The sequence below is a fragment of the Pogonomyrmex barbatus genome, unplaced genomic scaffold (genome assembly GCF_055798465.1).
Source record: "Pogonomyrmex barbatus isolate J1 unplaced genomic scaffold, ASM5579846v1 scaffold1, whole genome shotgun sequence".
NCBI classification, from domain to species: Eukaryota; Metazoa; Arthropoda; class Insecta; order Hymenoptera; family Formicidae; genus Pogonomyrmex; species Pogonomyrmex barbatus.
In genome coordinates this window covers 10,153,090-10,176,612 of record NW_028297098.1, presented here as the reverse complement: position 1 = coordinate 10,176,612, position 23,523 = coordinate 10,153,090, and the positions used below count along the sequence as shown (strand labels likewise).

The 23,523-nt window shown below is 44.4% G+C and overlaps 2 pseudogenes; one reads left to right on the top strand and one right to left on the bottom strand.

The window, feature by feature from the left end:
• The first annotated feature begins 4,994 nt into the window (after positions 1-4,994).
• Positions 4,995-5,836, top strand: LOC148938088 (uncharacterized; annotated as a pseudogene).
• A 575-nt stretch (positions 5,837-6,411) lies between these two features.
• On the bottom strand, positions 6,412-10,410 carry LOC148938087 (uncharacterized; annotated as a pseudogene).
• Between the last annotated feature and the right edge of the window lie 13,113 nt (positions 10,411-23,523).

Genomic DNA, 23,523 nt, shown 5'->3' with positions numbered 1-23,523 from the left:
CCTTGACATATACGACAGCATCGCTGTCATCGTCGTCGTCTTCCGTTCCATGCACAGCCTTTGTAATCAAACTCTTAGCTTTGCTGTATGAAATCGTTCCGTCGTCCCATCGCAGTCTATGGTGATGACGTATCAGCGTGCGCGAGACTTATCGGCACTTGCGAGGAAATGCCATGGTATAGGGCTTGCGAAAATGTAGTGAGAGAGAACGGTCCGTTTTCTGAGAGCGGCAAACTCCTTTACAACAAACTGTCCTCCAACGAGAAAACCTTGCAGATCTACGAACGTTGGCACGACCATGACGAGCAATTTTCGAGACTGCGATTGATTTCGATGTATCGTAGATTTTATTGTCTTTCTCTCTCATGTGCCAGCGATGCTCTTAGGTGATCTTGCGTACAACATTAGTCAACGGATTCTAGTGAACTACGCGATCGTGTATAATGAGACAGTACGCGGTTGTATTCATCGGTACGTTCTTCTTAGTCTCAAATTCCAATCTCACGTCCACGGTTGCGCTCTTAACCGATTCGTTTTGTCGAGAACAATCGATGATTACGAATGGACCGTTATGTAGAAAAGACGTGACGGTGAGACTCGGCTCGAGATATTCGTATCCATAGTAACCCTAGCAGAAACGCGCGTACGTTTCATACAACACGGACCATCTGTTTTTGTCGAAATCAAGATTCATATCGTCGTACGGATAACATTCCGAATTCAGATAGAGTTTCACGTTGGTTAAGTTGCAGTCGTCGAATCGGCTCGTGTCCTCAGCCATGACATTTTTGTGACCTGCTTGCAGAGCGAAGATGACGTATCGCGGCTTCTCGAGCTGAGTAGCGGTCTTAATGGCTCACGAATGCTTGGTTGTACGCTGTAACAGCGGAAACTCGTACAGATCCCACGAGCGAAAAGCCATGCTCAAGTATCGTCCGCTCTCCAAAGTGCGCGGCATCGATAGTTTTTTTATCTCGCTGAATAACACGTGCGGCATTCGCCATTGTATCTTGAATAAGTCGACCACGGGATCCAACGCCGAATTTCCCATCAGGCAATTGTTGTCGTTACGCGATTGTATCAAGATCAACTCGTGACGAGCGTTGATTATCACGCGTCTGTAATCCTCGCAAAATCCCAACAGTGCGTAGAGAAGTACGCAAAAGTTACAATATCCATCCGCGCTAGTATGCGCATCCCAATCGGCATTCCTCAGAATCACGCTTCTGTTGGATGATGTTACGTAATGTTTGAGCGTGCTAGTTACGCCCACGATCAATCTCCACACCATCACGCTCGTATCGAATCTCATCGAACAGGAACGCGACAAAATTATTTCCTAACACCACATCAGATCCCTCGACAACTCTGTTCTTCGTTAGTTTTCCCTCGATATATAGAAAGCTTTCGTACGGCAATGTGTACAGATCCTGTTGCTGTATAAGTATTCTTATCTCATCGCTGTACCCGAACGTCGTATTGGCGAACGGATTGTACGCATAAATCTCAATTTTAACGATGCGATCGTCGAAAATTGGCTCGTCTTCGATGTTTAGGATATCAATCATTTCACAAGTTGCGCACCGCGAATCCTAAAGTTTGTAAAAATTTAACGTTCGACGCGTTAAGTTTCTTCCTCTTCTTGACGCAGCCGGATGAGCGAATAGTCGATCGGTGTTTTCTTTGTAAAAGATGTGTTATCTCTCTGTGTATGCTTCGCTTCGTTCAACACGAGCATCTCAAATGTCACGCTCGCGTTATCGCTGTCACCGTCATACGTATAATCTGACGGTGAGTTTTTCTTCTCTGAAATCGAGCAATCATCCGTTTTGGTCAACAATGCGTATCGTTAGCTCCGTAATACTCCGTACGATGACTGGCAGGTAAATGATCTGCATCGGCCTTTCCGATATCTTATATTCTAGCGGCACGCTCGGCGAAAATTCGTATATTGTGTGCACACTTTTGTCTTTGCTGTATGCGCCCGTGGTCACGTTGCACTCTACACGGATAATGTTTACGTTCATTATGTTGATCGACACGTCCGATCATGCCATCTTCGCGGTTGCAGTATACGCCTCGAGAAACCCAGCAGCGATCCAATGTTATGAGACTTGTTAAAGTTTATTTTGTAGGCACATTTAATCTCATCGTGTTGTAATTTGCACGGAGCACTATTGGGTATTCTCCAATCTCGTCATCGCCGCGCGCGGTGTCACCAGCGTTACCCTCGGGCGCGTCGCGTCGCGGACGTTTCCGTAAAATCACACGTTTCAAAAATTCATTTATGGCATGCAGTTCATACGACCCCTCGGGAATCGTAATTTCTGCATCGTCTTTGCCAAAATAAAATGTATTGTTCGAAGCGTTTACATTCGGTATCGTGTAATAAGTCTCCAAAATTGTTAGACCAAGCTTGTCATCGTCGCTCAAATCTATGGCTGGAAAGTAATTTGTCGCAAGAACGCTGCTCTTCCCGCTCAGCGTAAGCGTCAGCGACATGTTGAAAAAAGCGTTCGATGAATACTGAGACGTCGCGACATTTTGTCGGTCTTTATAAATTCACGCGCGTCGACCGTTTTGGAGAAGAAACCACAAGCACAGCTGTCCGCAGACGCTCTGATCGTACGTCTGATAGGACGTTCGATTGTACTCTATCGTAGCATCGTCTCCGAAATATCGTATCAGTTCCTTGGGCGGTCGAAGATTATCAAAACTGTCAAAGTACACAATGCGATTGTTTCTCTTTGCGTACGCTACCCAATGAGTACCGGGACTCGTCGTGTCGTCCAGATTTACGATACTATTTTCATTTCGACGCGTGCCGCTAATCGGTAATGCGTCACGCATGAAAACACCTCTAAAGTACGCGCATACGCTTCGCCACCTGGTCCAATTGTACGTTGGTGATTACACCCGTAGGTATTTTTATTGTCTCTTTGGCGTTTTTTTTTTCTTTTTTTTCTTTTTTTCGCTGTTACGCCTCGTCCGCCTTTGTACGGGGCGAGATACAGTCCTCGTCCGTATTTGTACGGAGCGAGATACAGACCCTGTCCGCGCGACGTTGCTATTTCTCGAGTTGCGCGACTTTCCTGTCGTTTACCGCTTTCGCCACGCTGGCCGCTCCGCCGATTAAGAACCCGAGAGCGCCCAAAATTGGCAAAATCGATAACACACCACCTCGTTTCGTGAATACTTCCGTTGGAAGTATTCGTTTCTTTTTTTTGTCGGCTTTTTTCTTCGCCTTCATACCCCATGCCGAGCTTAGTCTTGGCTTTCATCGCTGCCCAAATGGCTGCAGCTGCAGCTTTCTCGCTCAGAGTCGAATCTCTCGCGATGACGCGTCCTAAGGCTTTATCGGCGAATATCTTGTCCGCCGCGTGTCTGTCGGTGAGATCGTTGCTCTGAGAATACGCAATGTCGTGTTCACGGCACGCCGCGTCCAGTGGATTTATGCCCGTTTCATCTCTGGCTAATCGCTTTTTCAGCCGAGTACCCGGACCGCAAAACTGATAGCCGGGGATATGTAGTTCGAAAGGAAGCGCGTTTATCGCTCGATTGAGCAGACCTCCAATGTAGCCTTCGTTTGACGCTGCTGGCATAGGCCACAATCCTTTATCTTCGGTGCAGGACCGTCTATATGATCTCGATCTCACGATTGATTATAATGCTCGACACAGCGACGATAGGTTTGAACCTCCAAATCCGCCTTTATATACTCCGGAAGCTTGTCCCACACGTGATCGATATAATTACCGCACACGCGTAACAGTACGACCTTCGTATATATTGCAACTGTTCAGTGCTCAAATCCCGAATATCGGAGGGATGGGACAGCGCGAGATACATTTTTGCTACTGAGTGATTCGTGGTTTCGCGCGCCTATAAATAGGCGTTCGAGCAAAGCCTAGATAACGCAGTGTGAACTTGAAATTTGTAACGGCAGCCGCTGACGATACGCGTCGCGAACTGTGACGAGAGAGCGCGAATGATGGGAGACATCGTGACGGAGCGCAAGCACGGTGAAATGTTACCGAGTACTATACGCGCCATCATTTGCGAGCCATCGAATTGTGATAAAACCAACATTCTCATAAGCTTGCTCGAGAGTCCGCACGATGTACGTTTCGAGAACGTGTACGTATACTCAAAATCACTGCAACAACCGAAATATCGATACTTGGAAAATTTACTAACATCGATAGAAGAAATCGGCTACTTTACGTTCTCCAACAACAGTGACGTCATTCCACTGAGCGAGGTACGTCCCAATTCGATCTTCGTCTTCGACGACGTTGCGTGCGATAAGCAAGAGAATACTTTTCGATGGGCCGCCACTCGAACGTCGATTGCTTCTATCTCTGTCAGACGTACGCGAGGATACCTAAACATCTGATACGTGACAATGCGAACCTGCTGATTCTGTTCAAACAGGATGATACCAACTTGAAACATGTTTACAACGATCATGTGAATACCGACATGTCATACGATGAATTCTGTACGTTATGCCGCGATTGTTGGCAGCGCGAGTATGGATTTCTAGTGATAGATAAGGACAGTCCGCTTATCATGGGCGATACAGAAAGGAATTTAATACGTTCGCACTGTAACGTGATTAATCGATGTCAATACGTCAAGCAGGCAACATGGATAACACCAAAGATCGCGAGAAAATAACGAAACAGATTGCGAAAACGAGCGATTCGATTCGCAAAAAATATCGCGCTTTAAAAATTGGTAAAATAGCTGAAGATACAGCGTTGGAGAAACGCTTTAAGCCCATCGTCGAACCTCTAAAACAGATTGTTGAAAAAACCGAGGAATCTCAATCGATTGAAAAAGAAGCAAAGGATCTCGATATTAAGAAAAAACAAAAACGTGAAGACAGCGATGACGACAACGATAACGATATTACTACTATTGACAAGGATTCATATTGGACGGATGTTGAATGGTTGAAATTAACAATGCAGTCTAAAAAACGACGTACAATGAAAGAATTGAAAGCTGCGTCAGATTCACTCGTTTCGAGTCTACAACCATCGAAAGACTCATCGAAAGAACCACCGCTGTTCCTGCAAAAGGAAGATGTTTTCGAAATAAAAGACGTTAGTGAACCGTCATTCGAAACAACCATCAAACAGAGTCTGCAAACGCAACAAGGTCGAGAGGCGTTTCATAATCAGCTGGGACCATTAGGGCAAAAGTAAGTAAACCCTCTCCTCGATGATAATGGAAAAAACGATACATTTGATCGCGTATACGGTGTTTATTTCGATAAAAACAGTGGTGCGATGCTTGGTGACAAGAAATTTGACGTTAACAAAAATGATTCCATAATCATAGACAATGTGAGATACAATGGTACACCAGGATTGTACGAATTGATCTTCAAGGGACTTCCCGATGACGCGGTTTTTACCGAGGATGACAAACAAACGTATAAAAGTATATTGTTAATGACAAATGCCCATAGAGATGGTCACAGCGCCCATAATCCCATCAAGGGCAATAGGGGATCCAAGTATATTAACATCATCGCTCCGCTCGTATCTATATATGAAAGTAGCGGGCGTAAAAAGGGTGCAGGCGTGAGCAATATACCAACTGTCATACAGTTAAACGACAATAAGATCGATTACGTACATTGGGACAATCCCAACGAACTGAATCGACTCCAATTGCTCGACGCTTCGCACCGAGCTGGTAACAACGCTCACGACAACGAGATGCTGTCGATCATCGAGGAACTTCGCAAAGCCGGCATTATTATAAATTAATCGCGTATCAACGAAACAAGCCAGTTGATTAACGTTAGTGAGGAAAAAAACAATTTTAAATTGTATATCTTATTTACTATTAAACATCGTCGAAACATGCGATCCGATAGACGTGAAAAAAATGTTAGCTCCGAGAGGCGACGACTCGTTGAGGAATTACATCCGGCGAGGAGAAATTTTCCGCGAAGACGTGTCATAATTCGGGGATACGACGATCTGTGGCAGGCTGACCTCGTCGAGATGCGTCCGTACTCGAGTTTCAACAGAGATCATCACTACATACCTACCGTCATCGATGCGTTGAGCAAGTACTGCAAGCCTGGGCCGTACCGCTCAAGAGTAAGATCGGAAGCGAAACGGCTAACGCTATCGCTAAGATAATTCGAGAGAGCGGAAGATGCCCGAGAAATTTGCAAACGGATATAGGAAAGGAATTTTACAATGCCTATGTGCAAAAACTCTTGAAAAAACACAACGTTAATCATTATTCCACATATACGGTGTTGAAGGCATCGATCGTTGAGCGATTCAATCGCACGCTTAAGAACAACATGTGGAAGATGTTTACGCTCAACGGCACTTACAAGTCGACGCGCTGTCACGTGTTAGATTACAACGCGCGCAAGCATCACACTATCGGCATGCCACCCGTTGACGTAACTCCCGCGATCGCTGAAAGACTCTTGGATACAGTATACAGTGCGATAAAGATCGCAGGTCCAGCAACATTCAAAGTAGACGAATCGGTACGCGTGAGCAAGTACAAGACAATTTTCGAAAAAGGTTACACGCCAAATTGGACCACCGAGATGTTTAAGATCGTTAAAGTGCAGCGTACTAATCCCGTAACTTATGTAGCGTACTAGTCCTCGTAACTCTGCTCGAGGACTATCGCGGAAAATCGGTCGCGGGCGCGTTCTACGAGCACGAATTGCATCGCGCGACTCATCCGGACGTGTATCTCTGGAGAAAGTACTACGCAGGAAGGGAGACAAGATTTACGTCAAGTGGCTGGGATAGATTGCATAACTCATGGATAAACAAAAGCAGTGTGATTTAATTCATTTTTTTTATTTTTATAATGTATTAAAAAAAATAAATATACACTGTATACATGTATGCAAAGAGTTTTTATTATTTTTTTCTTCCATTACATTTTTTAAACTATACGTGTATGCAATTTACGAGAACACATGTAAAACTACATGTATTGTAAACAATATATATTAGTATTAAGCCGAGTATACATTAAATAAATCGAAGAGAGAATTAAAGCTAATTCCTCAGCAAGCAGGATCTTGGTTGCTATTATAAATTTTATATATAAAATAAATTTGAACAGCTAAATTTTATTATAAAACTACATATAAAAACTACAAAAAATACATCTATACTACATATATAACAGTATAAAAATATCGTATAAAACTACAAGAATACATATGTTCATACATACATACATAGATACATAGATATGATACATAGGTACATACATACGTGCATATATGCATACATATAAACTATATAAAAAATATAAAAATATATGTACATTGTATAAACATGTATGTATATATATATATATATATATATATGTATATATTACAATGGAATCCGCCAAATGTCCCCACGGTAACGTCTTCGTCGAATCCGGTACGATGTATCGTTTGTCGTCGTACGGACTCAAAGCGATTTTCGACTCGGACACCGTATATACTTAGTGTAGCTTGGATCTTATACATGACTGGCGACGAGTCATTTCGATCTCTTCATTCAAGCACCGCGTATAATCGTCGAACGTTATTGTTCGCGTTACGACGTTATTCTTTACACCTTTCGCCTTTTTAATATCTTTTCTGCCGTCCACTCTCACCGCGTATATCTTCGCTCTGAGTCCGACGAATTCCGTCATTATCGCACCGTTATTCTCATCCTTCATTAGACCGGGTACTTTTTTATTCACGAGAGGTATCCCATACGCGTTGTCCGGTGGATAATCATTCGTATCAAATCTAGCGATATCGCATTTCATCGTCTCGTACACATCGTCACATACGATGTGATATACTGTCCGTATCGGTGTACATTACTTTACATTTCTCGCGATACAGCGGTGACATGTATTCGTGGTGAAATTCGTACAAGTAGATTTTTGATATGTCGAATATACACATATCCACGTAAATCGGCTTGTTGAATTTCACCTCGAGTTTACGCAGTTTGACGGCGATTAAGTTTTCCGCAAAAACGTTGCGGCTATGGAAATTTGGTTTCGCGATCATTGCCTCCGCGCCATACCGTCCGTCCCATTTGGTCAAAACATCGACGTGATTGCGCACATTTTCCATTGTTTTATCGAATACCGCGTTGTTCATTAATTTGTACAAATTTTTTTCGAAATCGTTTTTCGTACACGTTCTAAAGTGTGTATTGAGTTCGATGTAATCGCGGAGCCAGGCGGATTGAGCAAATTGTAGTATGCGATGTATCTTTGCGATACGAAGACCATGGCGCGTACATTGCTGCAGGTTGCGATAATGGATGACGTACCGTTTCTTATCTATCGTATAACGTCGCGAGAAGTTTATCCTGCCGCGTGCCGGGTGGTTTATCGCGCGTCGGACAGAAAGGTAGGTCAGTGTGTCGATCATGCAAATGATGCGGATACTCGAGATCGACCTCGAGAATATAACCCGTAGACGAATCCGGAGCGATCGCGCTCGCGTCAAAGTTCTCAATGTCTTCCATCCATCGAAATTCGGCATAGGGCAGCGGTTGACACATCGCCCATCCGTACAGATTATTTACGTCAAAGTACATAAGGTATGATGACGGTTTCGACGGGTCGTACGAACGCATGTACTTGTTATTGGCCTGCGCGTATCTGCCGGAACATTGATTGAGACCGCCGCGTATACCGCGTTCGATAAACATAACCATATCGATGACGGTGAGCAACTCAAATTTTTTTTTACGCGCGTATGTTTCAACATGGCGTCCCACGTGAAATCTGGCAATGTGTAGTAATGCCCGGGATCGAGTCCATAACTCGCGACGCAACTTTCGCGGAAATTTTCGAAAACGTCAGCCAATAACAAGACATTGGTCTTGAGATATAGATTGCTGTATTCGCCGAGCGTTCGGATGGAGAACGGCTGCCAGACATTCGCGGCGTGCGCGTAATCGTTCTCCGACACCGTGTCACCGGTCAACGAGCTATAGAACGATTCGCGCTGTGATAAGTGCGTGTCCTGCAGCTTGTCCGCGCGATCCACGTATTCGTACGGAAAGACACCTTTGCGCGTTAACAAGTCAAAATGTTCGTTTGATACCGTGGAAAATTCGGAATGTAAAATTTTTAATTTTTCTTTCGTTAGAAAAGATGCTAATTTATCAAGGCTGATATTTAAAAATTTGTTAAACGAATCTATGAATCGCAGGCGTACACAATTTCGCAAATCTGATCTCTCGGTGGTATCTTGAACATTTTGTAAACGAAATATATTTTTCTTTTGTTATTGGCAGCATGTCGATCCTGCCTTCGAACGCCGTAGCTATTTCTGTGATGATAAAGTGCGCGTCATAACCGGATAAGTTATGAAATATTATGGAAATGCAATATGAACCTTTATAATTTAGATTACAATTTGAGTGCGCGGGACCACGGTAACGACCGGTAAAATGGCAATGATCGCGTACCCGCGTGTCATCCGACGCAAATGGTTTCTCGCAAATGTGACAACGCGTCGCGCTACGATATGCCTCCCACTGCTCTCTCGACAACGTTTCCATGGGGACATTCGCGGATAACAGAATTTTTACTTGATGCGCCAAGTCTTCGAGTTGGAGTTTGTCAAACGAACCATGCAACGCAGTCTTCGCCGCGACGAAATCGATACATCGATAACGCGTCGTCGTACGAACATCGCGCGTAGTATCCGATGTTAAATACCTCGTGCTGCTGGTAAGTGTACGATGCGTCTTCCCTCTCTGCCGGTTCCATTCGCCGTAGTACGCACTCAAAGTCCGCGTAAACGATGAATGGAAGTGGTTCCTTATTCGTGTGGTTCTTGAATTCGAGCCACTTGTCGTCCTCGCTCGGCAGTCGGATGGCGCAATCGTTCATTTTTTCGCAGTCCGTTGTATGTGATTACAATCTTTCAGACGAATTGAAGTAATGTAGGTATCTGCAAACGGAAAATATGATTTTTTAATAAACAATTTTATAAGAGAAATAATAAAATTTATTAAAATACATACCGGTCGCAAAAGTATTTCTTATGTCCGTATTTATTCAGTTGCGAGCTCACAAGACGGGACAGATCTTTGATGTACGCGAAGTGCCCCGCGTTGTCGTCGCGCGGATCCTGCATGTACAATAGATTTGCGTGCTTCTCCATCTTCCTTGATGTCAGCCATATCGGGAGAATCTCCTTTTCCTTGATACCGTAGACGTTGATTGAGATGTCGTTGAGATGTTCGAACTTGTTAATTTGATTCAACGTCATCGGAAACGCAATGTCTTGCAAATTTAACGCTGTCGTATAATGCGGTACGACAATTCTCGATTTGTATTCCTTTCAGCCGGATGCAGAGCCGCGATCACCGACCATGCATTGTCCTTGGACATTGATCACCGCTCGCTTTAATATAATTTCCCGCGGTAATTCGATGTAACATCCCGCGTGCATTGGATTATATTTGTTCACGTTTACAGTCAAATTTAGAATTCGCGACAACGACCATCCACTGTCGCGTTCTTGGAATTCTTCCAGCGACACCAACGTGGGTTCGATAACGTACTGCTCGTACCACTCGTCCAAATTTGACACTCGAAAGAGTTCACTATTTTTAGTGTTTATACTTTTGTTCGCGCGTTTATCGCCCGTCACAAACTCGCCGTTAAATGCAGTGTTCACTTTCACACTATCATGTCTTTGTAGAATATCTCGCACTCGCTCGAGCACTACACCAGCGTCTTCTAAAAATTGTCGCGGCTCGACTTTAATCCACATTGATCACCACACCAGTCAATATATGGTTTTCAAATGCTGTATCAATCTCTCGCCAAACGAGAGATCCAGTGTCTCTACTCGCGTACTCACCACCAATGTGCACGAAACGTCTTTCTAGTTGTATTTTTGCATTCGCGAGTCGCGCGATCCTCGCCACCGCAGATTGTCTATTTGCAACGGTGAGTCGAGGACGCTTAACACGGCTAAGTTCCTCGAGTTGTTCGATGCACTCCTCACATCGTTGCAACCACGCGAAACACTCCACACCAAGATAGCGACTTGGCTGCATTATTCCAGCAGCTTGCTCTAGGTGTTCCATATTGCAAAATCTTGATTCTTTTAAATTGTTGTACTGTCTTATCAAAACAATTTTACATTTTTTTACTTTCTTTTTTTCTTTTCTCTATAGTTGCTTTAACTCGAAGCCAGTATATAAAGCGTTGTATTTTCGACATGTCCAGAGATTGATGCGAATAGAACAACCATATATGATTATCCTCGCTTCTTGGAATTATCTCTGCTACTTTTTGCGGCGAGAGAGGTAATAATATATTGTATGCGTGTCTTCTATAATGATAATATGTGCACGCTTCCAGAATTATTTCCGCTCTCTCAGAAGGAGCGGAGAAGCAGAGAGTCGAATTGTAGCGTCCCTTAACTTTTGGACGAGGAATCGGGAAATGGGGAATTGGGGTATAGTCTCTTTATAAAATACACCGCCACGTTCACTGATAGATGAGAGATTGAATCCCATAACGGAGAACTTGTTAATTCTTTCAATGACCTTTCCATATTGTTTTTATATCACATCACACTCTTCCATGGAGCATATGACTTGTTCACAGTTGTCTTTTTTCAATTTGTGCAAATTGGCCACATGTTGCATGGCATTATCACACAGACGGACTGTTGGCAATTGGAACAAAATCGGCTGTTTAGCGCATTGAGAGTATCCATCTCGTGCTTCCTAATGGCATACAATACTCCAATGTCAGTGTCCGCCAGACGAACCATACATTCGGCACACAGAGTTAGTGCATCACTCGTTGAATAATAAAATTGTATTGAACAATACTTTTTATTATTATTCAATGCAAGGAGTTCCGAACGGGTAACAATTTTTTCTGCGTAATCCGTAAGGTCATCACTTTGATCACTTACGTAATTGCTATCGTCAGACAATGCGTGCTCTTCGTCTTCAATATCAATGTCAATATTGTCAATATTGTCAATCTCCATTTCTTCTTCATTTTCAAACACTTCGTCCACTATATTTACAAAGTCTTTCTCATCCATATTAAACACATATTCTATATTTAACACATTATCCATTTTCACCGTCAACTATTTTTTTCACACACATTAGATTTCCATCTACTGTGATCCTGCACACCCCATGACCCATTATATATCATCGACAACCTCTTTGTCCCTTTGTCGGAGCATCATCATAGGTCTCCCCAATTTGTTTATAGCAGCCGGAGTATCGGCGCTTCTCTTGACACGCCGCGACACGTACGCCGATTTCCGCGAAAAAAGCCATCATAAGTCTCCCTGATTTGTTTATAGTAACCGGAGTATCGGCGCTTCTCTTAACACGCCGCGACACGTACGTCGATTTCTATGAAGAGTTATCTTTTCGCGGGCTCTTCCTAGAAAAAAATTTGAACGTCATCGCGCTCCTTTGCGAACATGTTGTTACATGTTTGATTGCAACAATGAAATTCCTAGAAAAAGGGGGGAGGAAGGGGGGTAACGGTTTGCCATGTCAAAAATTTACGCGATCAGTCCTCCATCGAACGATCTGCACGACAAAAAAGGTACTCCGCTCCTCTATCATTCGAACAACACGCAATGTATTCCGCCAAAGGAAGCAGCGCACCGTACAATGGCGAAAAATAAAAGAAGGAATGTAACGCGTAAGTTTCAACTGCATTTTTTTATTTTTTTCTCTTTTTTCCAATATTGTGCAATATTATATATTTAATTTCCACAGTATTTCGGTGGAGCGTCGCGCGGTGCGCTTACTGAGCAGACGTTACACTCTGACGGCCACGGGTTACAAATATTTGGAAATTGGAATCAACGTTGGTCCACCGAGTTACGTGGAGATCGCTCTGGGAGATCATCGGGGAATTGATATTGTCTTTCGAAACGTGGAAGTGACTCTACGAGCAGCGATGGAATATCTATAAATTGCTGCTAAATGATTACAAAGACAATTTTATAAGCGTCGGACTGTTAACTGTCAGAATTTGTCTGATGAACGACTTTTACACTCGTACATCTTGAATCTTTGAACATACGCGTAACGATGATCGAATCGACGTTACGTCGAATGTTTGCTCTGAACGAATGTATCGATGTGACATTCGATCGACTCGTCAGATTCGTCGATACGATCGATAGATCAAGTATACGCGATTCTCCAACATCGCGTCTGTTGTAACAGATCCCGAGGAAATGCCGAATGCGATACGCGATTACGATATCTTCGATAGACGTTAACTCGTCGGTTGCGAGCTGTTAGCTTTAGTTTTTAGTGTATAAGAAAAAAACATGTGAATAAAAAAATTTCACACTTAAAAATGTATTCAATTTGTTTAAAAATATAAACATATATAATATGCAAAAAACATGTATTTCTTTTATTTCTTTCTTCCCCAGCATAAAATAATTAGAAAAATAACATTCGCCATAAGAGAGAGAAAGCAACGGAAGAGATAATAGATATACGAGAGAGAGATATTTATTTTTTACTCGGTGGCGGTGGCGGCGGCGGCGGGCGCGGTGGCGATGGCGGCGGTGACCCCTTCCCCCGACATCATGTCCACGCGCCCTGTCCAATTTTTTATATCATCTTCGTTATTTATCTTTTCGTAATTATTTATCACGGTGTTGAAGGCATCAATCGTCGATTCAATCGCACGCTGTTTACGTTCAATGGCACTGGGTCGCCCAACACGCGCCGTCCCCCCCTCCCCCTTACCCGGAGCTCATCGGTTGCGCGCCGTTCCCCCCGCACACCCGCACCTCCCTCAACGCTTCTGAGTTAGAGTCGGTGTAGTATATCTACTTGTATATTATGATAAATATTACTCGGTTTATTCTCCATTCTTCCTTTCAATTCAGCGGTTTCAGGTTGCGCTGCGATAACGAATCGCGTGTCGACGCATCTTGTCGCGAATAATAATATCACTCATAATAATAAATTTAAATTATTAATATTAGTAATATTTAAATTAGTAATATTTAAAAAATCTCCTTTAAAAAAATAATTAATTTTAAATAAATAATTAATTAATTAATAAATAAATAAATATAATTAAATAAATAAATAATTAATTAATAAATTAATTTTAAATAAAATAATTAATTTAAAAAATTAAAATTACAAAAAAATATCAAGACAAAACGAGATACCTTGGTGGAAAGAGAGAGAACTTAAGAAAAGAGGAAGGAAGAGAGAAGAGGAAGGAAGAGAGAAGAAAAAATGGTAAGAGAGAGAACATGATAACAGCGGCGGCGGCAGCGACGGCGGCGGACCCTGCAACGTTACCCCTCGCTTCGCGGACCCCGCGTCATATTCCACCTCCTCGCCCCGCGGACTTCCACCTCCTCATCCCGCGGACCCCGCGCCTAGTGACACACTTCCCCCCTCCCTTGCTCCGCGGACCACGCATCCATCTTATGGAGTGCCCCGTCGCGGAACCCCCGTCTGCCCCTCTATCCCCCTTGGAGCTCCCGAGTTAGAACCGGCCTTATAGCTACTAACGCGCGTCAAGCTTGTGAAAAGTTGCGTAAAATTTACGGTGACAATGCTCTACATGACGCACATCCTCCCTTCTTATTCGGGGGTTCGGGCCATGCTTGATGCAATCTCTCTTATTGTGCTCCAGGAGGATTATTTGTATATTTGCCAATGGCGTTGGAGGATGTCGTCGCTGCAGTCCGACCTACATTCATCGAGAGAATAGGACCATCATCTCTCTGAAGTATTGGTGGAGATTTGAGAGAATACATGTATATATGTATATTGTAATATATGTGTATCATTATACATATTGTTGACGTGTTATTCTAAACACATTATTTGCGATAAATATCATCACATGCCTCGGTAATCGAAGGGATAAGATGCCTGAAAGGATAAGATCCAGGTTCGATTCTTGACTGAGGTAGTATTTTTTTGCAAAATAAATTACGAGTTTTTACGACTTGTTCGTGGTCGAGCCCCGCCGTGACGCACACCCTCAGTAGATAAGCACAGGGGGTCCTAAGCCCCCCGAAGGGAGTGGGGGTGAGGGGGGGAGGAAGGTAGAATTCCCAGGGGGTTCGTATCCAGAGGAATATCCTCTTGAGTCAGTAAGAATGGTTTTCTTTTCTCAGGGGGTTCGTATCCGGAGAGCATGGTTTTCTTTCCTCAGAGGGTTCATATCCGGGGAGAGAAGATGGATCCCTCTGGCAGTCGTCGAGATAGCTTTATCCTTCTCGGTCGGTAAGGCGGTCGCGGGGTTTCCTCGGGTCGATTTCCCCCGTCCTCGACGCCGCCCTAGCGTTCTTTTTTCGCTCGGTCCGGCGCTCTCCGCGCGACTCCCGGGGCGCGTCTTCGACGCCGCCCTAGCTTTTTCCGCGGAGGATCTAGCGCGTCCTGTTTCGCGGGATGCCGCGGTTTGTCACGTCGCCTTAGCGTCTTCCGCGGGGTGTGACGCTTCCCGCGTCTGGGCATTTTCCGCGGAGTCTAGCGCGTCCTGTTTCGCGGGATGCCGCGGTTTGTCACGTCGCCTTAGGCGTGTCCGTATCTAGACGTTGTTTGCAGGATGTTGCGGTTTGTTACGTCGCCTTAGGCGTGTGTGTTTTTCATAATGTTACGATGTTGCGTCGCCTTAGGCGTGTCCGTGTCTAGACGTTGTTTGCAGGATGTTGCGGTTTGTTACGTCGCCTTAGGCGTGTGTGTTTTTCATAATGTTGCGATCGACGCGTCGTCGAGGCGATTCGCGTCTGAGCGTTTTCCGCGGGGTCTAGCGCGTCCTGTTTCGTGGAATGCCGCGATTTGTTACGTCATCTTAGGCGTGTTTCATGTCTAGGTGTCTATGAGGATATAGCGCGTGCCGCTTGTCCTGTTTTGTAGAACGTTGCGATTTGACGCGTCGTCGAGGTAATTCTTTTGAGCGATACTTGTCGTCGTGTGTTTACGATGACGAGAATCGTTAAAGTAGCGAATCGGTGCCAGCTATGTGAGACACGAATGATCGACGACGATAAGATGTGTTAGTGCCATTCACTGGATGACCTAACATCTTCTCTATTGCGAAATGTGACGGCGTATCCATCGATCAATGTGACGGAGTACGTCGTGAGAGGTACAATACACACCGATTTCCAATCAATTAAAGAGGCGTGGTTGTCGATTTCCGCCTCAGCGTGAGATTTCACCTAAAAAGATAATGGAGACGTGTGTATGTCATCACTATCGAGGGATGGCATATAATCTTTTACTGAAGGTACTCTACGAAAAGAAGAAGCCGATCGAGATTATCAGACGACAGGAGTACATGGTGAATTTTCACGAAAGCGGCTATTACGATGTATTCAACGATAACGACGAGATATTTTTTTGCGCTCATCGCAAGTATTGGAGAAAAAGCAGTGTCGTTTCGTCAGCCGCGTACGAGGAAGAGAGAAAAAGAAGAGAGCGTGTTGGCAACAATTGGCGCAACTAAGTGTGCGCGCATATAAGTATGTACTATAATCGTAATATAACTATGGATTGTATATATGAATATATAAGAATAAGATTAACCGCGAGAGAGACGGAGTTTTTTCCTCGTTCGTTTGCGTATCGCGGGGGACGAGAGGCGGATCGGCGACGCGTCGAGAGTCTTCAATTAGCGATACCGAAGGTGACGTTATATTATCGGGAACGTATGAGAGACGAGAGGTGGGGATCGCGCGAGGAGGAAATCGTCGCACGAGTGTTAATAATGAGAAATTTAATGTGCGATATCAAGGGCAACGGTATTGGGAATGTATGAGAGATGGAGGTCACGCGAGGAGAGAATCGTAGGAGTGTTAATGACGAGAGAATATTTTATTACTCTATTGTTGTATTATTTTATCAGGCACGCAAAAAGAGGAAAGAGCTATTTGTAGGATGTTGCGGTTAGGCGCGTTCTGTGTCTAGACGGTTTCCGCGGGGATCTAGCGCATCCTGTTTTTGCGGCAATGGGAAGGCGCACGTTCTGATTATGTAGGATGCCGCGCGATTTGTCATTTCGGAATGTTGCGTTTTCGACGCTGCCTCGGGGTATATATCTAGTCGTGAGAGGCATTTTTTCCCATTGTTAGAACGTATATGGAAGAAATCGCGCTTGGAACGGTGGTTCATCTTCGAGCGAGAGCGACGATTCGCTTTTACGCGCGTTCGATCGTAACGTGACGTATCGCGAACTCGACGACGATCGTTGCGAGTTGATTATCGAGAGTGACAATAGTTTAGAGTGTTACGAGACTATCGCGTTTGGCAACGACGAGGAGTGGCGAAGGAAGATGTTCGCTGGAACGTGGTCACGTATCACTTGCGACGAGGGATCGGTACGAGTCCACGAGAGAAACTGTGGATCGACACGTTGCTCGCTCTGAGCGGTAATCTACGCCAGAACAGCGAGAGAGAGAAAAGTTCGAGACGTTAAATTCGTCATTCCTACGGACGGTTGGGGTAACACAGTGTGGGAATAGTTGCGATATGGAGAAGAGTCGCGATCTTCTCGAACGCGCGGCGGGGGTTGAAGGGGTGTGCGCCTATCGTATTTGGGAACAGGAGTGTATCGAGTGTCTCGAGGTCTTGAGAGATAGATGTGAGAATAGAGTCGATTCTACGGTTACCGGAACGATAAATTCTCTGGTTTCTCGAGTAGCGCAGTTGGAGGGTGTGAGATTCGCTTTGAGTCGACGTTTTAGTTACTTGGATGCAGGATACGGTTCGAAGGGATTCGAATAAGTGGATATCGAGACGGCTTTCGCGAATCGCGTACGAACAGGTGCTGTGGTAAACATCGAGTACATCGAACCTCGACGGTTTCTCGAGGACGCGAGAGCCACGGTGCTCGAGCGAATGCGAGTCGATCTCGATCGCGAGATCGATGCACGCGTGTTTAAAGGTCAACACCGTGTTTCACAGGGAGTTCGTCGCGAATGATAAGAGCGCTGTTAAGAGCATTCGCACGAGGAATTGTCAACTATTCGGTATGTCCGATCTACGAGAATGGTACGACGGAGACGTTATGAATGTTGTTCTGACGTCGCTGGAGGAATTTCAGGAACGCGATAGCGGTTGGGCGTTACTTCGAATATTAAATTTAATGATCAATGTAAATAAATGTAATCCTATGCATGCTGGATGTTGGATGTTACTTTCTCCGAAGATAAGATATAAGAAAGCCGTGATTAATGTACGTTCACACGATAACGCGTGTTTCGCGTGGGCGGTGATGGCCGCTCTATATCCCGTTGATCTACACTCGGATAGACCGTCGTCCTCACTACTCATTGGTGCTGAATTTTGATGGTATCGACTTTCCTGTGATTTCCTACGAAACATCGCTAGATTCGAACGTCTTAGCGATTTGTCTATCAACGTATTTGCCATTCGAGAGAAAACGAGGAGGAACAATATCATGATTGTTCCTTTGTCGTTTACGGGGAACAAAAAGTCTACGCACGTAAATTTGCTCTATCTGTCGAACGAGCAGCGCGGTGATAACGTCGGTCATTTCGTATGGATAAAGCACCTGTCTCGACTGTTAACATCGCAAGTAAACAAGCATAAGGAAAAAAAATACATATGCGACCGGTAAACGTAAGAGAGAGATTATGCTCGTCGCGAGATAAATTTTGTATTAATTATAAATTGTATTTTTTCAGATATCTACATTATTTTTATTCAGACGATAAATTGATCGCGCATAGCGTCGAATGCGGAAGAGCGAACGACTGCGCCATTATTCTTCCGAGCGAGGACGACAAGTTGTTCTCTTTTCACAATCACGACAGAAAGGAGAGACTACGATTCGTCGTATATGCAGATCTGGAGTGCATCTTAAAAAAGGAAGATCAGTGGGAGTCTCGACAATAGATTCGCCTATCAACACCACAAGGCGTTTAGCGAAGGCTATTATTTGCGTAGCACGTACGGAATTGTATCCGCGTATAGATCTCGCCGACGTCTGCGTCTCGTGGTTCGTCGAGGAGCTGCGCGCTCTCGCGTGTCGCGTGAAGAAGATTCTGTGCGCGAGCGTACCGATGTCGGAGCTCACGCCGAACGAGAGAAGCGCTTTTCAAAAGGCGACAAATTGTCACGTATGCGGAAGGAGCTTTGAGTCGTACGATATTCGCGTGCGCGATCACTGTCATCTTACCGGACGATACAGAGGACCCGCCCACGCGAGCTGTAATTTGAACTATCAGAACGCGTTCGTTATTCCCGTTTTTTTTTCACAATCTATCCATACGATGCACATTTGATTATTAAGGATATAGCGAACGCTTTCGAGGGTAGAGTCGATTTGTTACCGTTGATTAAGAAGAATTACATCGCGTTTTCGAAAATCGTCAACGATTCGGCGTACGGAAAATGGAAAACTTGTGTTAAGCTACGTCGTGGATTCGTTTAAGTTTCTCAATACTAGTTTAGAAAAAGTAATTTCGTATCTAGATCGGGAAAAATTGAGGATCTCGCGATTCGAATTTTCCGATCTCATCGCGAAGGATTTCGAGTTGCTCACGCGGAAGGGCGTATTTCCGTACGAGTACACCGATAGCGTTGATAAACTGTTAGTGACCGAGTTACCGTCGATCGAAGCCTTTCACAGTTCTTTAACTGGCGAAACTGTGAGCGTTAGTGATTACGAACACGCGCGAAGGATATGGGAGCGTTTTCACATGAAAACTCTCGACGAATACAACGATCTATATTTGAAAACGGATATGCTTCTCTTGGCGGATGTTTTTGAAAATTTTCGAGATACTTGTATGGAAAGTTATGATTTGGATCCAGCGCATTATTTCACATTACCGGGATATACGTGGGACGCTATGTTGAAATACACGAACGTTCGATTCGATCTGCTTACCGATATCGATATGGTGATGTTCGTAGAGCGCGGTATACGCGGCGGTTTAAACCAATGCTCAAACAGATACGCGCGAGTTAATAACGAATATGAATCGTTATATGACTTGTCTCAGCCGTCGTCGTATCTCATGTACTACGATGTGAACAATCTCTGGGCCATATGCGAACCTTTACCGTATGCGGACTTTCGGTGGGTCGAGGATGTCGAGGGTCTCGATATTATGTCCGTGCCATCTGACTCCGATATCGATTATATTCTAGAAGTCGATCTCGAGTAACCGCGATATCTTCATGACGACCACGCGGATCTTCCGTTCTGCCCGACGCGCGAGAGACTGCCGAGAAATCGAAACGAAAAACTACTCACCACGCTCTACGTGACGCGACTTGTAGGCGCTGACGATTATCGCAATCTTCAGCAGTGCGTGCGACACGGTTTACGCGTGACGAAGATCTATCGCGCATTGCGGTTCGCGCAGTCTCCTTGGTTACGCGCGCATCGAGCTCAATACGAAACGGAGAACTCGCGCGAGCAACGAGTTCGAGAGGAATCTGTATAAGTTGATGAACAATGCGGTTTTCGGCAAAACAATGGAGAACGTGCGCAATTACGTAGACATGAGACTCGTGATGCGTTGAGACGGAAGATATGGCGCGGAGGCGCTGATCGCGAAACCGAATTTTCACAGTAGGAGCGTTTTCGACGAGAAATGGCTATCGAGTTGCGCAAACTCTCTAGGAGTTTAACAAACCAATCTACGTCGGTATGTGCATTCTAGAGATATCCAAGATGCGATTGTATGATTTTCATTATGATTATATGATGCGCTGTATCGCTCTAAATGCAAAATCATGTACACGGATACCGATAGCTTGATATTGTCACGTCAAGCGCGTAGACATACCTTTTCAAAACATATTTTTCTTCATTATATTCCTCAACAGTTTATTTAATTCTAATTATAACGTTCAATTCCATTATTTCAGTGTTATATATATATGAATATATAAAAAATAAAAGACGTGATGCGTTCCTGGGTAAAGAACATCCCCACCATGGGAGCCGCTGGTGCTCCCCCACATGACCACCGCGGCCCTACCATCAGTGCCTCCCACGCAAGCGCCGCCGCTCCCACCAGAGCGCCGCCGCACTTCAAGCCGCCGAAAACGAAGGAGTCCAGTGCAGAGGCTCCTTCGTGCAGTTCACATCGAGTCTCCAGCCAGGAAGGTTCCTGGCTCGTGAACACATCCTCTCCTAGGATCGGATGCGAGTACTCTAAGTTTAAGTGCCGTCCTCGGCACGTTAGCGTGTTAAACCGAGAGTTTTCTTTATTTCAATTCTAATTGTAAGAATTACTATTCAATTCTACTTATAAGACTAGTGCGGTTAAGTCACTAATATTATAAAGTTCATTATATCACTCACTCTTAATTTCAAATATATGAGGTGAAAAATTGAACCGCGAGTGATCATTAGCGAATCCCACCTACCCTATCCTAGCGGAACGAATGAAACGATCGAGTTCGCGAGGATAAAGAGATCTTTTAAGCATATCGAATAAATTAAAGACTCCGAATGAAAACACACTAGTTCGTTGAATCGATCCTCTGGATTGACGCTGTTACGTGTTTGACACGCCGGCGCCTCGACGAGGAACTATAACGATCTATTTATTCTAAATTCCAAATTCAAGTATATTTTCGTTATCAAGGTTTCGTGTACTCGTGCATGCACCAAACGTGTGGCGCTCCTGAGAGTCGCCCGCGAGGCACGACACCTTGTCGGAATCGTGGACAGTGCGTAAAATAAACGCAAATTAATACGGAATATTGTGTTCTCATGAAGCATTGAGTTGCGGCGCTCACTGCAGAGTCGCCCATGAGACATAACAAACCGTAGATAACGCTATCACTTGCGTCACCAAGCGCATCTCTCTGTGCAAGAGCACAGCTTAGAGTCACGAAATAAAATTCATAATGAATTATTGCAGTAAGATCTCTTTGCGATGCCACCGAAACGTCGCCACCGTTCAGGCCGAAAACAATCACTGAAAAAACTTTTTAATGAATTGAACTATCGACTCCCGCGACATTTGCGAAATCTACTGGGTGTCGAGCCAGCCTACGACAAAGATTACGAACAATTATTCCTCGGAAGCTTTTGGTCACCGAAGCCGCCTCCAACGTGGAAGCTGACCCCCATCACCTTCCGTACCCCGAGATTGCCGCCGCTACGGATGCTCGCCACGGATCCACGGAAGGAAAGATATATGGAAATTAGGAGTAAAATCCTCTACAACTATTATTAAAAAGGTAGGACAGATTTTTATTGCTGCATGTACTCGAATTTAGAGAACCGCCAATGTGCAGGGGACAACTCGAGAGATCGCGAAAAACGAAAACTTCCCCTGCTGCAATATACACGCGTCGCATAAGTCTTTGCCATTGCATCACTGAATTCGGTTATGGGTTGTTCGGTATCGCCAGTGATTACAATGACGCGGGACTTTTGTGCCATCAGTGCAAGCTAGATTGTGAACGAATTCACCCCGAACAACAATTTCGACTAGTATTAAGACATTTCATTCATATCGGAAATAGTCCGGTGTCGCGAAAGTGCGAGCACTACCCGACCGAGTTGTCCATTTACCATGAAATAAATAATTGTGATGCGTGCATCGCCTTCGTTGCTTTTCTAAACCATTTACGAGAACAAGATCAAACATTCGAGTCGTTTCCAGACCCGACTATTATAGACGTTGACAACAGTATCGGGACGCACGAAATTATTTTCTCAAGAAGACTTAGTTTCTTCCTACATAACTTACATAGGCGAAATACCCAACGAGACGATTAAGGTCTCTCAATCAAACAGAATCGTTGCCGCTCGAGATTCCGTCATCTAAATTTAAATCACTACAAATTTTTGATCTAGAACCTTTGCCGCTCGAGGTTCCTTACCATTACCAAAATAAAATTTTTGGAATTTCCCCCATACAGCCCGGTGCGAATACGATTCGATAAAATCAAGTCAAATTTCGCTCGGACAAAACGACGTTGTGTCATTCGTGACGTAACAATATATTTTCTGGAATGTCAAAACATTTAGGAGAATATGAGGCGAAATATCGACACCAGCGATTATTCCGACAACAACGCGTACGATATACCGCGCGCGAATAAGAAGGTTCTTGGTTTGATGAAAGACGAGAACAACGGAGCGATCATGACGGAGTTCATAGGACTTAGGGCGAAGATGTACGCTCTGAGAGTTTTGGGAAAGAGCGATACGAAGAGAATAAAAGGCGTCAAGAGGAATACCGTCGCGAAAACGATAACGTTCGTGGATTTCGCGCGTAGCTTGAACGAATCGTCGCAGCAATCGAGACGTCAGGCGTGCATACGCTCGATGCTGCACGAGGTTTACACGTGTCCGAACTAAAGCTAGCTTTGAGTCCTCACGATGACAAGCGATACTTAATACCCGACTTCACCAATACATTACCGTGGGGCCATTATAAGATACCGTTATTAGATACTAATGTAGTATAAAAAATTTGTACTAATGTAGAATAAGTAATACTGTCTTTATTCA